Below are 18,071 nucleotides of genomic sequence, written 5' to 3' on the forward strand. Positions count from 1 at the left end.
GAATAGGACACCCTCCCCCCAGCACCGCCTCCACCCAAAACAGGCAGAAGAAGGAGGCTGGGGCCCTTATTAAACCAGCACTGGCGTGGATCAGTTCATCAGAGCTGTCCAACCAATTCTGACAGGAAAAGCGGCCGGAGCTGAGAGGAGATTTGAAAGGGGATTTTCCTGGAGGAGTCTGACACAGTCTTCCACTGACAGGAGGGGTGTGAATTCCACTGACCAGTTTAAGGACCTTTGACGCAGCCAGAGAGGTGTAAAGGGCCAGTCAGTCCACCCTCAATTCTCCATTACTGAGGGACAAGCCACACTCCTTGCGATATTTGTTTTCCACAAGCTACTCTGAGTCTAACCTCCTAGGAGTGATGGACCCGAATATTTGGGTGCTAATAGCTACGCTCTATTCTTACATTTATCAACCCAAACTTGGCATATTGCCGATTATGTCCTATATGTATTTTATGACTTTTAAACCAAACTTTAGTACTTGTGGGTAATTTAAGCTTTATACCTAGAGGTATAGACACTTTTTCCTTAACCTGTGCATTAGATAATTTTAACATTAGCTTTCATAAAACATTTTAAATCTGTTTTTAATTATAGCACTGAGGAGCCCCCATCAAGGAGCAGGACCCATGATGCTCGGAGATGTACAAACAGAGCAAAAAGTCAGTCAGTTTCACAGAGCTCACCCTCTAAGTACAAAGACAAGAGATGAATACTGACGGGGGGGAGACAAGGAAAGGAGGGTACACTGTTGGCTAGCCATCGTCTGAGAACACCCGCTCTGAGAATCAGGCGTCACTCCTGCTGGAAACCACCCCGCGCTCGGCGCTCTCTGCGCCCAGGTGTGACCGCCCAGGCGCGCTGCAGAGCAATGAGGGATCGGGCCCGGGCTCTGCGGGCGCTCAGGCCGGCGGAAAGGGTGTTTGCTGACCTCTGCAAAGTGGGACCCGTTCCCACTCTTTTTAGAGCCAAAAAGTACCAGCGAAACTGGCAGCGATGTTGCCTCATCCGTCGCTGAAATGAACACGGATTGCGAATCAGGGGGGTTAATCTTGGAGCTTCCAAGCTGTTTCTTCCAAAAGCCTTTGTTTTTCTTTCAAGCTTTTATTTCTGGAAGAAGTTTCCTTTAAAAGAACACCACCACCTCCCCATTAACCCTCCTCCCCTCTCGGGCTGTGGTGCAGGGTTCGTTTTTCTTTCTCCTGGTGCATCCTCAGCCTTGCAAGTAGGAACGGGGGCCGATGCAAACATTATTCCCCGCTGGTAACATGTCTAGCTCCCCTGAGCTGGTGTTTAATGAGGGGATTTGTATGGCAGACAGCGGGAACCCCTACCACTGTTACATGGCCCAGGTAAACCCGCACCTTACGACTCCAGGCCCTGCTGAAGCTGGTTTGAAGCGCAAGAGTTTCAGAGAGATTCGGCATCCTCTTAACCCATCCATGGCAGCAAGAGCCCATCACTCCCAGAGGAAGGCTTTGGGGATGCTCAGTTGGTAGGTTTCACGGGGCGAGGGGGATCTGACCATCCACTTTCAATTGTAACAAAAACAGGTTCCAGCAAATTGTCTCCAAAACCGATCAGAGAAAAGTGGAGCCTTTGCACCTTTTGGTATAAGGCCCTTGGGTGGGACTTACCAGAGGCCTGTTAATTGCTGTATTACATTGTTCTTCTTGATTATTGGCATGGCGCTCACCGGCTCGGAGTCCAAGTCCAGGATCAGGACCCCGTTGTGATAGGCCGTATACAGAACATTAATTCCTTCAGGCGGCTCTACCAGCATCCCTGCATTGCATGGGGCAGGCAAGCTCTTTGATAAACATCCAAGGATGGAGATGGGAATTGGAGCCCTTGGAACCCGACCGCTTCCCCATCGGTAGCCGGGCGTTCATTATAATCCGCCAGGGGGGTCCTTACCCCCAGACCAAGCCATGTGCAGGATTTCCTTCTTGGGCAGTGCAATGTCCTGTCAGGGGGGCTTCAGCCTTTAGGAGGAAGGGGATGTGGCCCAGGGAGCCAGATCATTGAGCTACAAATACTTCCTCTTTTAAAATCTATGGGGCGAGAAGAAAATAAAAACAGCACCTCTGAAGCCCTGCTAGGATCGGATCCTCATTTCATCTTGGTGCATGGCAGGGTTTACCTGTATCTTCTAAGTCAGAGGAATCTCCCATAGGTCATCGACTGCAGGACTGGGTCCTGGGTCACCTGTAACGAACAAGCCGCTAGCCATAACAGACACCCAAGAGCTGGATCGAGGTCTAGACAGCAGCACGCGTTCCTCTTTTTCTCTCTCTCTCCTGTGTCTAAACGGGGCTGATCCGAATTCACCCGAGCTGGATTGCTTCCAAGCTGCCTCGCTAAGCATTCTCCTGTGGCATTCAGTGCACCTCGCCGGCTTTGTGGATTCTTTTGCCTAATTTGATTAATTGGGCTGCGCCGTGTTATTATTGCTTGACATCCCCCCCCCCCGTTTTGTTTGATCCCTTCCCTCTTGGCATTCCGGAAGTGAAACGTCCGCGGTATCTTAAATGTGGAGTTTAATTACATAAATACACCTCTCTCCAGGCTAATAACATGCAAATTCAATCCTGAGGTGCCCGTCTTGCCACCAGGCATCCGTGTGGATTTCTCTGCCCCCCTCCCCAATTAAATCGGTGGAAAACCGCGCCCCTTGTTACCATTAAACACAAGCAAATATGTTTTGTTTTGTGACGGGACCCCCGTTTGCAAGGCACTTTGAGCCCTTCGCTTTTTTGAGCAAGGTTTTAAAATACAAGTTTTCATCCTTTCCAAATGTTCTTCCCCCTCCGCCCCGAGTTTGAAGCAGAGATTCTTCCCCCCCACCCCCACACACACACACCTGCACCTCTGAGGAGCAGAAACTCGGTGGGGTTCGTAGGAAACGCACAGAAACGGAGCCGATCCATCACAAAAGCAAACCCTGCAATCTCGGACCGGTGCGATCGCCTCTGGAACAGGCCGTGTGGACACACACGCGCTGTTTATACACGAGACTTCTGCCCACACACAGGACCCACTCTAGTAACCCAGTCCCGCTGCCTACACGCCGTCTAAACTAGGGACTAAAAGATTCTTCCCCCCCGCCCCCCACTCTTCCCACCTTGTCTGATAGCGTAAAACCCCATTTATCCAGGAACCGGATTCTCTTCTGTCTTATCCCAGCTCTGGCACACCATGGAATTGGAACCCAAATGAAGAAGACGGAAGTACATTTTTCCTGAAGAGAAGAAGTGTATAAACTGGCGTTTGACACGGGGGGAGGGTCTTAAGCCTGTATTCCCTGTTCCCCCCAAACTGTCCCCTCCCTGGGAGATCAGAGGGGGTTCCCCACAGTGCAGGAGGGATAAGATTTTAGGCACAGGGAGATTTTCAGGGTCCCATCCAGCTTCCATTAAAACCATGTGGCTGGTTGCCGCCCCCCCCCCAGTGCAGGCAGGATCGGGCCCTGTGTAGTCTGTGAGGTGGGTTAATTTCATTTGCAGGCCTATTGTCCCATCAGGTCTGCTGCATTGTCCTTTCAAGAGATGACCCACCCCTCCTTTCATGGGGGAACAGATTCCACTTTGCAAAGTGAGAGAAGTATCAACAACCAAGCAAACTGTCCAAGGGATAACAAAGTGTCTGGCCTTTCCCACCAGCCTCAGCTCTTTGGGGTCCGTTCTGTGTTTGTACAGCACCTTGTACCATGTCTGGGGTTTTTAGGTGCTCTGGGGATACAAATAGTAATAAAAAACCTTCCATAATTCCTCCCCCGCACTCACTTCCTCCTCATTTATGGTGTCGACCCCCTATCTTTTACTCATCCAAACATAAAAAGCAGACCCTCGGTGGTGAGACTGCCCGAGGGCTCTATTTGAGTTTGATTTATATCATTATTTCAGTAGTGATTTAGAGTCACTTGTTATTAGTAGGGCACGAGGAGGGAGGGAAACAACACTTTGCTAGGATAGGGCAAATATTTCATTCTAGAGGTCATCTGCGGTACTGAAATAAATGCCATAACAGTGGTGAAAGGAAAAGAGGATGGCGGTAACGTGAATATTTTTTAAAATTTCTCAGAATTTTATTTTTCATATATAGATACACAGGCGATGGATGCCTTAAATGATGCCTAACAAGGAGCAAAACAGCCGAGAGTTGGCAAAGTGAAGGAGGCTGCATTTACAGAGCGGGAAGATCTGTACAGTTGGGCCCCATCCTGTGATCAAATCTATTGTCCCAAACTCCTTGCTCCTTTCCCCAGAAAACGGGCATTTGCACCCCCAAGAGGGGCTGAATAAATTAATATGCACATGTGGCCATTAAGGATAAGTAGTTTTACTGAAATAAAAAAAATAGTGTAAATTTTGTAAGGGGAAATGACATTTTAGCAGCTGGCAAACAACCAAGGGAACATTTCTCTTGTATTTCATATTCCAATGCAGAGACAAACCAAAATGGCCATTTTGACGTAAAGAAAAAAAAAGGCTGCCCCCAGTGCTAAGCAGCATTTCAGTGTGAAAATTCAGAGGGTGGCCTTAATCCTGGAAAGATTCACAGGCATGCTAATCTTTAGCACAGAGGAGCCCCATAGAGGTCAGTGGAACTACACCCAGGCCCTGCATACAGCAAAGCATTTAAGCACATGCTTAATAATAGTATCTAGCTCTTACCTAGTGTTTTCCATCAGTCGATCTCAAAGCACTTTACAAAGGAGGTCAGGATCATTAACCCCACTTTACAGACAGGAAAACTGAGGTATGGGCTGGTGACATCACTTGTCCAAGGTCATCCAGCAGGGCAGTGCAGCCAAGCACATGCTTAGGTCCTCTTGACTTAAGCACATGCCTAAAATTAGGCCTAGGTTCAAGTGTTTTGCCTAATAGGGATGGACTGCTGAAGGGAAGGACATCGTGCATAAAGTTAAGCATGTGGGCTAATCTTTGCAGCATCAGGGCCTATGTATTTGTTACATTGCTCAGCCATGAAATCTTGTTAGTCTCTAAGGTGCCACAAGTACTCCTTTTCTTTTTTCATGAAACCTCAGTTTCAGATGTAACCAAACTTAATCCTGGAATAGAAACAAAAATTCTAAAAAACTCTTGCTCTATATGGAGTGAAATCAATTGTCCTACAGGGCAGCCTAGGATTAAATGTGAGTTGCCAATGTGAGCTAAAAGCTGATTTGCTGTTTTCACTGCTATTTTAACACCTGGGTTAAGAACACCCTTTTTATTTGGTAGCGTGGGCAGACCCTCAGACAGACAGTGCTCAGGGCTTGTGGGAAAAAACACAATTTAGCCTATTATAAGCAAAGAAACTCCCACTGATTCCACTGGTGAAGGACGGTGGAGTGGACAGTGTTTATTTAGGACCAACTCGTTTTTAAGAGGAAAAGGATCTGGTGTCTTTTTTCCTCCATTTTATATATGAAAACACAAGACAACTGTTGTGTAGACAACTCATCTCTCCCTCTAGCATGAATATAAAACCGTAATAAAGCTGAAACTGTTGCTTTTTAGAGGAGCCATCATTTCCCCAAAGGAGTTTGGCAGTTCTACACAGAGAAAGCTGTGATCCTGGATACTGAATACCATGACCGGCAGGTAGCTTATAAAACACATAACAACAACCTGACAAACCTACTTCTAAAGAGATGACAGAATCAAACAGTTGGGATCGGAGGTAGATTCCAAGCAATTTCAGCTACAAGCAGCTAAATCTGCCAAAATACGCCATAGCATTATGAAAGCAAGTCCTTTCACAATGCAAATAGGCAACGCTTTGCAATTGCTACAGGCTGCAGCTCAAACCGGGAGATGCCATTTCCCCTGCATGGAGGGAAAAGAGATTTATTTTCCACCCTCTCCCCCCACTCTGGCTATGCCAAATTACCAGCCAAGGATCTGGCCCGCAGTTTCTGCGTGGGGCTGGCCTCCTGGATGAATGATCTCAGAACCGGAAGACTCCAGTGCCTGTTGCAATCTTTGAATGGAAGTTGAACATGCTCCAAATTGCCTGGGTGGTAATTTACCATTGCCAGAAGATGTGCTTCTCTTGAGGTGCAGCGATGTCTTGGAATCAGGGAATGAACATTGCACCACATTTGGTTCGGAATCGGGACGATGACCTTTTGCCTTCATCTTGATTTTTGCCTTTGGGACATAACCAAGTTTTCCCAGAACACGACCTGACGGTTGTAGTCTAATTTTAATTTCACACATACTGCCTGAAATCCTGGGAGCTGGGAGAAGAGAACACACAGTGAAAACTCCCACCCAGAGTTTTCTCCCAGTTCAGCCCCCCAATTAATTGGGGCTAATTCATTTCACACTCCCACAACAAACCACCGGATCCTAAAGTCCTTCCTCAGGGGCCTGAACTGCCTATGCCTGGCTGGGAAAGGAAAACAGAAGTGGAGAACTCAGAGGATGGAAAACACATTGAGGCTTCCTGACCCCACCTCTTCTTCGCATCTCCTCTTCCCCCCCTCTTGCCACAGATGAGTTGGGGGGCAGGTGCTCAGCCCTCAGAACCCACAGATCCCCTGAGATCCATGCCAATGATGGGGGATCAGAGCCACCTGGCTGAGGTCCTGGGGCTGATTCCCCACAGCTGCCCTTGACCATTGGGTGGTCATTTATGCCAGCACAAAGCAGGGGGGAATGGGGAGTCTTCATTTGGGGGTGTTTTGCACCCACTTTGCCCAGGCATGAAGGAGGATGCCAGACAAAGGTAGATTGGGCCCCCTGCATTGACTCTGCTGGCCTGGCCCAATAGCAATCCCCTGGGAAGAAACCGCACTGCCCCTAGGGAGAAAGATGGGGAAGGAAATTCCCCCATCTGGAGAATCCCCCTTGAGCTTCGCAGTGACTAGAGAGCGGGGGGGAGGGATGATGCACATCCAGCCATACCCCCGCCCCCTTCGTTCTCTCTCTCTCTGGCTAAAAGTTACAAGGTGACAACACCACTATCTCCTCTCATCTTGTGGGGAACAACCTAGGCGCCCCATTCAGTCGCATAAGCCATGTCTAAACTGCCCAGCCATTCCCACTCATGGATCGGTTAGCAAAGCTAGGTGTCTCCCTGATGCCCGGATCCAGGCACCTATCTTTGAGAGGGGTAGGGGGCTCAGCACGCCCCCCGGCCCCACCACTGGCTTCTCCCATTGGCTAGCTGAGGCTGCTCCCTGCTCAGCATGCTGGGTTTTGTGGATCAGATTGCAAGGCCCCCTCTCTCTCCCCATTCACTGTAGAGGAGCCTCAGACTCAGACTCAGGCACCGAGACTCCTGTGATTTTCCCAGAAGCTGTGATGCTCAGCATTGCAATGTGTATGTCCCTTGGTGGAGCCGGGCCTTAGTCTTTACTCAGGGGAAATATCCACTGACGTCACTCGGTGCTTCACCAGACTAACAACTTCAGGCATGGGCCCTTCATTTCTAGGCTGGGGAGGAGGGGGTTCATGACAGTTGCTGGAGAAATTAAGGGCCTGCTAGGTACACATTGGCTTAGCCTCAGTGCTCTGCTGATTTATACCCTGCTGAGGAGCTGGGCTTCGTTTTAACACCTGAGTGGATGAGAGGCAGAAGTTGAGCCCTGGGCTTCAGCACCAGGTCACCTGGAATGATTCCAAGTCAGGGAGTCAGCAGCGGAAAGCCTAGAACCCAGGCATCCTGCCGCCCTGCTCTGACCACGAGACCATCTGATGATTTCATTCTAGAGCCCAGCATTTACTGAAAAGTTTTGAGCATAAGAGACTGTGGAGATTAAATCTTTGGACAGTTATTTAAATTTGGCTCAGTGTATTTGGATGTGCATTTGCTGCTCGGAAGATTACACAGGGCACGTAGATAGGTATGCTAGATTATTACATCTCTACTACATAATCAGGCAATTAACTTAAACATACAGTGTACAAATAGGAAACACTTTCCATGAAAGAAAAAAAAAAAGGTTTGGGTGGGACTGCAACCGCTGCAGCTATTAACTATTTGATGGTATTATATTTCGTGGGCACCTTGGCCATCGGTTCTCCAAAGGCAAACAAGGGAGCTATATGATGTGGTAATCGCTCCAAAAACTAGCTTGGAAAGGAAAATCCAAGCAGTGGCTTGTCATCAGCCCTCCCTGGGAGAAGAAACTGCACCTGCCCTTGGAGCAAAATACACAGTTTATGGTTCATGACAAAATGCATTCCACTGAGGATCTCGGAAGACTGCAAGGCAAGGGATTTTGCAACTTACATCTTGCAACAAACATGTTGTTCTGACTCCTGCTTTGCACTTCTCTGGCACTTACATTTCTGTCCGAGACTCTTCCCAACTCAGAACACCCAGGAGCGATGGAGAATTATCATCCCTATTCTATAGAAATGGAAATGGAGGCACAGACAGTTCTACTCAGTTTCTGCCTCCAAGAGCTTCCCGTCTTCTTGTTATGTGGCCCTACACACCTAGTACAATGGGGTCCTGGTCCCAGATTGGGGCCTGTAGGGGGCTCCTGAATGACAAGTCAGAAATACCAGTGAGGCTAAGTGGTGTCCGATTTTGGGGGTGCCTCAGTTTGTGGGTGTCCAACGCAAGACAGATGTTAGTCCTGTTGCTCAATGCACTGCTGGAAGGCACTCAAACTGCCGTGATGAACTCTGTATAAGAAGTAACATCAAAGACAACATCTAGAATAGAAATGGGGGCCTGCTTTTCTTGGGGTGCCCAGCTGCAGTAAATCAGCATTGCTCCACTGAAGTCAATCGGCTGGATCTACTGGCTAAAGCACCTCAGCATAGCTCCACCGATGCTGTCGTTTTGCACCGGCGGAGGATCTAGCTGTGGGTCTTATTTTTCTTCTCCAGTTTTCTCAGACATTCAGAAGCTGGAAGAGTAGATTGTTGCAAAACATTTCCTCCCATTGGAAGGCACTAATTTGCACCAGGATCCCCGTTGAAGGTTGTGGAACTACTTGTGTAAGTGTCCACCAGTGGAAGGGCTATACAATCCAGCCCTGGGTGAGCTACTTAATCTAAGCCAAGACTAAATTCAGCCCCGGTGTAAAAGGGTGTGAATTCCATTGATGTCAGTGGAGCTGCACCCACCGACACCGGGGGCTTGAATTCCACCCCAAGAGCCAGTCAGATCTCATTTTTCACCTCCTGCGGTTGTGTTTGTTCAGGAGGAGCCAACCCTGTCACCCGCAGAGGGACATTCTGCAGAAGATGTTGTCTGGAAGGACGCACGCCCCCGGATTAGACCATCTTCCAAACATGTTTCCATCTCGACATTGCTTGGAAAGAGTCTGAGTCATTCCTGAACATGGTCTAAATGCCCCTGATATAAATAGCAATGAAAATACTGCTAACCCTGCAGCCCTGGGACACACTGGGTAATTTTTCCTATCCTACTAACAAACAAACAATAAAAACGCAACCTTCTTCTACGTATATATTGACCCATTTGGGGTTGATTTATAAAAAGTACTTTCAAAATCCACCCCCCACCGTATTTGGATGCAGATCTTCATTAGCCACAAATGAGCTGCCCAATGAGGATTTTCAACATGGCAAGATCGACAAATCGGCACCTCTGCTCAAGGTTTTTCCTACAGCTTCACAAGACTTTCCAAAAGCAACATTATGCTTCACAGTAGACACTATTTCACTCAGCACTGCAGCTGTGCCCCACAACACATACCCTTTCCAGTCCAGCTGAGCTTATCAAGAAGTAATGTCCCGTCATAGAGTGTCCCTAGCCTCTGTTTGCCAGAAGCTGGGAATGGGCAACAGGGGATGGATCACTTGATGGTTACCTGTTCTGTTCATTCCCTCTGGGGCACCTGGCACTGGCCACTGTCAGGATACTAGGCTAGATGGACCTTTGGTCTGACCCAGTATAGCCATTCTTATGTTCTAGAGCTGGCTGAACTATTCTTTATGGGCAAAATTCACCCCAACACAAGGTCCAAATCCCACTGATGCCCTTAAACTAGCAGTTAGATGGGATGTAAGGGGCACATAGTCCTAGCAGCAGGCCTCGGCATATGTGTGAATTTCACCCTATGAATAATATTCCTTAGTAGTGCCATTTTTTGGCTACTAAGTCAATCATGAAGCAACCCTGGTATTCACTGAATGGATTCACAAGTATTTGCCAGAGCATAGGTCAATGGTTCCCAGCTCTTTCCACGCTTGGATCCCCTTTTGCTTATAGAGTGTGTCTACACTAAATGATATACGTGAGCTCTGACATATGTTTAAGCCCACCTACACCCCCCCGACAGTCCACGCACAAAGCTCCCTGACATGCACCGTTACCCCCTCAAAACATGGACTGCAAGGCTCACCCAAGACTCTGGGTACACGCCTGTGTGCCGATGTAACATACCACCAAGCCTGCCCATCTGGCACTGAGGACATGCCTGGCAACATGAGCTTCAGCTTAGCGTCTGGGGAGTCCACTGTTGCTATCCCACAATTCCCTGGACCTGTCTGTTCTGACCCTTCTATCTTGGCCACTTTCCACTTGCCTCCCATGACCCAGCAGCTTCCCCATTGAGTTCTACTTCCACCTAGCCAGGATCTAACCAGAGCACCCCCGCATGTCAAAGATATGAGAAGGGCAGGATGGTCTTCATCTCCCAACACCTGTTTACAATACTCTGGTTAAGAACCATTGGCTCAGTTGAATAATTGTCGGATTATGTGTTGTTTGAGGATTGTTCTCCTTGACCATTCACTATATATCATTTGTGATGTTGTGTGGTTGGCCAGCCAAGTCACATGGTATTGTAGTTGCTCTCTGATTGGATGAGCAAAGGCACTGAACAGGAGAGCAATGAGCGACACACTCACAGCCAGAATTTGATCATCTGTGTTACGATCTGAGAGACACCTGGGGTTTGAAAATGGTTTCACAAACACCCCACGGTTAACCAGATGCTTGCAATAATTACAACCCCCTACATCACAACACCCCCAACTCCCTGCTTTTTTGGTTTTGCACCAGTAGGACCATAGGGCTGGAAGCGACTAGGGTGACCAGATGTCCCGATTTTATAGGAACAGTCCTGATTTTTGGGTCTCTCTCTTATATAGGCTCCTATTACCCCCCACCCCATCTCGGTTTTTCACATTTGCTGTCTGGTCACCCTAGAAGTCACCTTGTGAGGTCATCTAATCCAACAACACCCTCCCTCCCAGGATATAAGCACACCTCTCAGCGATGGTCTAGGTGTTTGGCCAACCTGTTCTTTAAAACCTCCGACGACAGGGAATCCATACCCGCCCCCCCCGTGCCCCATAAGCTATTCCAGTGCTTACCTATATTTAGAGTTAGAAAGTTTCTCATGTCTAACCTACCCAGGTTCTCTCAATCTGCTTTTTTTAAGCCATTCACCCAGCTCTGCTAATGAAAGTCCTTTCTGAATGTACACCAGGGAGGAGGCAGGGGACGGACATGACTGCAATCCTTCTTTTGCTCTCTTCAAATAATATCCAAAAATAGACTCTTCCTCTGGTTTCCCCCAAGAGCCTGAGTTTCAGAGCTGCTGCACCCACAGCTCCCACTGACTTGAGCTGGAGCTCTGGGCGTTGAGCACTTCTGATCCAGAGTGCCTAGAGATTTGGTCCCCACCTCCCATTGTACTAGGCACTGTCCAGACACATAGCCAGGAAGCACCGGCCCCACAGAGCTTACCATTAAAAGGCAGACAAAGGCTGAGAGGGCTGGGAAAAACAGAGATGAAGGGACTTGAGCAAGGTCATCGGCAGAATAGGGAATAGAAGCTCAATCTGCTGAGTCCCCATCCAATGCTCTACCCACTAGACCACACTGCCTCTCAAGAATAGAACCCAGGTTTCTTAGCCTGTCCCACTAGACGGCAGGGGCTGGCAGATAGGGCACTGGGCTATCTGTTGCTCTGTACCTTATACAGTTATGTACCCAGTAAAAAGTTTTATACCGACTTTCCACGAGTGGAAATGCCTGTGCAAGATGCTGCATAACAGAGCACCCGGCCTCTAGTGCGGACAAAGCCACAGGCCTGACTGGATCACTTCAGAACCACCCGGCTTGTCTACAACCATATGTAAAGCTCAGTCACTCTGACTGTTAAGACAAAGCTTTAATGGACACGTATTTATCCTACTTCCTCACTTGCCGTACTCCCATGATTCCGCGGTTTCTAGCTCTAGGGAACAGGACCCAGCATGCCACAATCAGCCACCAGTGAGCCTGCTCCCCAATGCATCCCGGCTCATCCTACTTACTAAGAGCTCTGTCCAGAAAGGTAGAGCCACGACCCATGTGGGGGAAATGCGGCAAGACACAATCCATCCAGCTGAGAATGGCAAAGCCCTTTAACTGGCGTCAGAAAGGAAGTGGGAGATAACATAGGAAGGATTCACTAGAGGATGGCACCAGGACTCAGGAACTTAACTCCTGACTCAGCTGCAGGCTTCCTATGGGACCTTGGATAAGTCACCTAACATCTTTTTTACACTGGAATATTCAGGCATATTCATCCAAATTAACTGTTCAAATGGACTGGTTAAACCACATTAAAACCCTGTGTGGACATTCTTATTCAGAATGAAAGTGGTTTCATTTGATTTAGCTTAGGTCACTTTGGAAATAATTCACTACCAAAACAAAAGCCACAAGCTAAATCGAATGAAGATCAACTTTAATTCTGAATCAGAACGTCCACACTGGGATTTAAGATGGTTTAGCTAATCCACTTTACCTGTTCATTCAGATTAGTTTTCCTGAGACAAACCCCTACTGCCCCCATCTGTAAAATGTGGAGAATACTTCACAAGGGCTTATTAGGATACAGGCCATGAATAATTGAGAGATCCCCACGTACTGGGGCAATGAAGGCCATATACATAGCTAGCTAACTAGGCTGGGCACACTGTGGGGAGGTGCCTGTGTTTTACTATGGGCCCCATGCAGCTCAGTTTATACCAAAACCCAACTGTGGCACGTGGCCCAGACCAGAGAGATTCATTTCACCTGAGGGATCAGAGAGGTTTGTACTACTGTTCACCTGTACATGGTCCCAGTGAGGAGAGAACAAACAGCACAGCTGTTCTGGGTTACAATGGAGAACTGGGCAGTACCAGGGCTCTCCCAAGCAGAGAGTTTGCACAGATAGATCACAATCATTTTCCTGTCTAGAAATCTACCTATCTTAGGATTTTATCCTGCTGCCCTTCACTCTAATATCCTCTATGTCAAATCCCTGGTGGCCTTAATGGTGTCTCTGCCACTTCCTCCTTTTCAGGGTCAAAACTTTGCTTGGAGGAGGGTTTTTAAGATTTTGTTAATTTCCTCCTTTTTCCCCCTCAGGGGTTTGGAGACAGGAGGGGGTGTGAGTGTTGGGGTTTAGATCTGGGGGGGGGGTCTCCGTGTTGGGGTTTGGAGTGGGGGGGTCTCAGTGCTACAAGTGTCGGTTTTCTGGTGGAAAGGCTTTTTTGGAAAGGATCCTCTTCTGGTGTAAATTTCACTTTAACAGAGCCATCCTGGTTTACACCAGCTGAGGATTTGGTCCCAGAGCATTCATAAGCCGGAGATTGTAGGGAGCAAATGAAGAAGGTGAAAAATACATTCACCCGCTAGGTGGGCTGGAGCCCAGTCCCATGCAAGGCACCTGGCGTGACAGCATGCAGGCCATGGGAGGGCCAGATGATCAGCTGATACCCAGCCCCGCCCCCTCCGGAAAGGAGTCCATCAGGACAGAGGTGGCTACTAGAGCCTTGGAGAGCTGGAGAGGGGTTGGAAGTGGAGGGGAAGGATTCTTTACTCCACTTCCAACCCACGTCCTGCCCAGCTCCCAGCCCAGTTACTAGGTTTGGTCACTGGGCAGGGAGGCGTTCACCTTCCAAAGCGAATCAGGGATGGGCCACTGGTGGAGGCAACATGACAGATTTAGGGCCCCATTCTGCGTCCTTCCCTCAGGTGACTCACAGATGCCATGTGCACACGAGTTGGGGGGTGCAGAAGAAGGCTCTTGCTACACAGTGTTCTGCGTAGCTGCGGCCCAGCCTGTGCTCCCAGGGAAAGCACGAGCCCATCGGTTGTGGAGCTGGAGGGGCCCTGCAGGGGCTGGGTTTGTCTGGGTATTTTTTGTTTTACAGGCACGTAGGAAAGAAAGAGGCAGCAAAACCTTCAGGCAATAAAGATGCATGGCCCATCCACTTCAGCAGGGATTCAGGTCTAAGTAGCACCCGTAGCCACATCCACTGGTCCCTGGCACTGTCCAAAGGGGAATAAAACCATCTGGTGCTTTTCACGCTGACATTGCCCCAGCACAAGGGCCAGGCCCTGCTTAGGGACAGATTTTCAAGGGCTTAGCACCCAGCAACATCCATTCTGACACCGATGGGTGGATTCTCCAAAAGAGCTCAGCACCCAGCCTGCATCCAGCATGCTGAACTCTTAGGAGAAATCTGGCCACTTATTCATGCACCTAACTGGGAGCAGAGAGCTTTGGAAAAATTCTGACCTTAAGAACATGTGAATGGCTACACTGGGTCAGACCAATGGTCCGTCTAGCCCTGTGTCCCATTTTCCGATGGTGGCCAATACCAGGGGATTCAGAGGGAATGAACAGAACAGGCAACCTCTGTCGTCCACTCAACCTTAACTTCCATTTTGAGGGCTTGCGCGGAATTTAAGTAGTTCATAGGCCCTGCACTCGCCCTCTGCACAGGGGAGAATTTCACTGTCTTTAGCACATCCTGCCTTCTAGATCAAATGCTCCTCTGGCCTGGGACCGACTCCATGGTGTGTCTTACACATGGCAGGGCACGTTGGCACTTAATAAATAATACCACGTCTTAATATTCCTCCAAGCCACTTGCTTTTTAGATCTGAAGAGGACAAGCTCTCGATCCAAGGCATTCTGTCTAGCAGAGGGTTGGGTGGCTTTATGAAAAAAGATACAATAAAGAGTCCAAGGAAATATTTGAAGCCAAATAAAGGGATGAGCCTTGGAGGAGCTAATTCGCTTTGAAATCCAAATATTAACAGGTGAATGACCTTGTAAAAGGAGCTTTGTTTAACAGGAAGGCAGCAGGTGGCAGACTTTTGAATTTAGGGCTCGTAAGCAGACAAAATGCCGGATTCCCCATTCACCCCAGTGTAACTCAGCTGAATTCAATGGAGTTACTCTTAAGTTACAGCCGTGGAAACGGGAGGAGAGGTAGGGAGTCCTATAGGTCAGATGAGAGTCGGAAGGGTTAAGGAATGGGAAAGAAGGAGCATGTGCCAGGTAACAAGCCAATAGCCCCTCTAAGATAAAGGAAGGTCCCGACAGTTGTAATTATGCATTAGAGGTGGAACAGCCAGGGGAAAGCCTGAAGCCAAGTGCAGAAACTCTGGATTAATGGAAGCCCAAGGAGAAGTTAATAACAAGACTAGCGAACTGTCAGCAGACAGCCTGGCGTCTGCCCTCCCACGCTCTACCACAGTCATATTAACTGAACAATAATACTATCTAGCAACCGTGTGCTGAGCACATGAATAATAAATTGGGGCTGGGAGAAGAACCCAGGGTGCATTTGCAAATAAGAAGCATGTTTCTTTCTTTTTTTTTTTTTTAAAGTTGCTTTTTTATTGCACAAGATAAAGGAGAAAGAGAGCAGCTGTAAAATCACCCTCAGTAGGTGTGTGTGTGTTGGGGTGGGGTGGGGGGGGAGGAGTTGGCAGAACCATTTTCTGGATATAGTTTGGAAATATACATGGGGCAAAAGCACAGGAAGAGTTTAAGTAGTGTTTCTGCCAGCAGCCATAACAGGTGTTCAGGTTGTATGAAATATCTGCAAGAGATTCTGAGCTGTAGCTGCTCACCTGATGTCAATTGTCATCACCCCACAGAAGCCTCTGCAACTCTAACAATTCACACCAGCTGGGGTATGCCCCATCATACTTGTAAATATGTCTGTCTAGAAACATTTTTAATAGACAGACATATAAATAGGGGCTTAGATTTTATAATTAGCTACACAGATTAAGTATATATGACATGTACACAGTTCATACATACATATGAAGTTATTTAATATGTATACAAGAGAAACTAGCTAGCTAGCTAAAAAAATATGGGCCCTGATCCTGTGAAGACCTATGCATATAGGGCTTGATTGTGCATCACTGAAGTCATTGTGAGTTTAAGCCATTCACTTCAATGGGAGCAGGATCAGACCCATACTTCACTTTACTCCCTCAAGTCTTCCTTCTGAAGACTACCCATCTGTGTTAATGTAAGCACATGCATAGCAGGATCTGGGGTCATACATTGATTACGTAGCTATAATGATATGTGGACTGTATATGTAAATGCAGAGATTTAATATATAATATTTATGGCAGAGTTTATCTAGAGATATTGAGTGTTATAGCAGATCGCAAATGAACTCTGGGGCGGGGGGAAATTGTCAGCATTCTGAGGTTCTTTTTGTTTTGTAGGGTTCAAGGTTTTTTGGGGTTTTTTTGGTAAAATTGGTGTTATAACCATTTTGATAAGAAGAATCAATATTATTCATTTTCAGTAGGCAAAAAGTGCCTAGAACCATTTCAAGCAAAAAGAGATAATGAAAAAGCTTCACAAAACCTTCAAAGATTTTGACAATTTTTCATGAAAGCTGCATTTTCTCACAATAGACCAATTTCCATTAGCAGAAGGCATCAACCTGGGGTTTTACCAGGTCTCTTCTGCAACTTACCTTTCGTAGGCTTCGCTAATTCCGTTTGTCAGATCACTTCTTCTCTTCATGTGCCAATCGCCAGCTGGTATAAATGAACGGGCTAGATCCCCCAGATAGCGTAAAGCAGCATAGCTCCTTTCACTCCAGAACTTACCCCCATACACCTGCGGTTTGTTTAAACAGATATACATTTCAGTTGCTATTTTGTGTTTCTCAGGTAAAGTCAATTGGGGACTTCAATGGGGCTAAGATGCCCCCCTAATTTTGTTTACCTGTTACTGGACCCATCAGTGATTATTAATTCTGAATGTTTTCAGTATATATCATTTAATCTTTTTTATTTTTTGTGCTAAAAAATTAAGCAAGCATGTTGATTTGTTAACTGAAAATCTTGTCTAGAATCTCAATCCAGCGTGCGTTCGATTTTTCACAGGGATGATTGTCAACTGAAAATCATCAGCATAAATGCTAGATTTTCCACTGGTGTTAACTGAAGTCAATGGGCCAGATTCATAGCTTGTGTAAATCAGCACTGACTCAGTGCAGCACCACTGATTTACACTAGGCCCGTGCGCTTATCTGGATTTAAGGGTAAGAAGTACAGAAAAACAGTTCCATCTTCAAATATTATGCTTAGTGGGAAACATTCTTTTCTATTTTAACTGACGCAGCTTTTACTGTCCGATAAACAGGTGGCTCTCAGCCTTTCCAGACTACTGGACCCCCTTTCAGGAGTCTGATTGGTCTTGCATACCCCAAGTTTCACCTCACTTAAAAACAACTTGCTTACAAAATCAGACATAAAAATACAAAAGTGTCCCAGCCCACAGTTACTGAACAATTGCTGACTTTCTTCTTTTTACCATAGAATTATCAAATAAATCCATTGGAACATAAATACTGTCATTACATTTCCGTGTATAGTCTATAGAGCAGTATAAACAAGTCATTGTCCGTATGGAATTTTAGTTTGTACGGACTTTCCTAGTGCTTTTTTAATGTAGCCTGTTGCAAAACGAGGCAACTATCTAGCTGAGTTGATGTACCCCCTGGAAGACCTTTGCGTACCTCTCGGGGTCTGTGCGCTCTGATTGAGAACCGCTGCTATAAAATACACAGGGCCTGATTCTTTTCTCACTCGCATCAAGTTTACACAAGTGTAACTCAGCTAGCTTTGAAGGAGTTACTCCCGCGTTACGGGTGTGAGCGGGAGAGTGGAATCAGGCCACTGTGAGTGCATACAGGGTTTTTCCTCTTTTCCTGCTGTTCTTTCTCGCTTTTATTAAGTGCCTGGAACTAATTGTGGTAGCAATTTTCTGCTGGCTAAATTCTCAGTGTCACTGTTATTCCCCTTTTGCC

The sequence above is a fragment of the Eretmochelys imbricata genome, chromosome 27 (genome assembly GCF_965152235.1).
Source record: "Eretmochelys imbricata isolate rEreImb1 chromosome 27, rEreImb1.hap1, whole genome shotgun sequence".
Taxonomy (NCBI): Eukaryota; Metazoa; Chordata; order Testudines; family Cheloniidae; genus Eretmochelys; species Eretmochelys imbricata.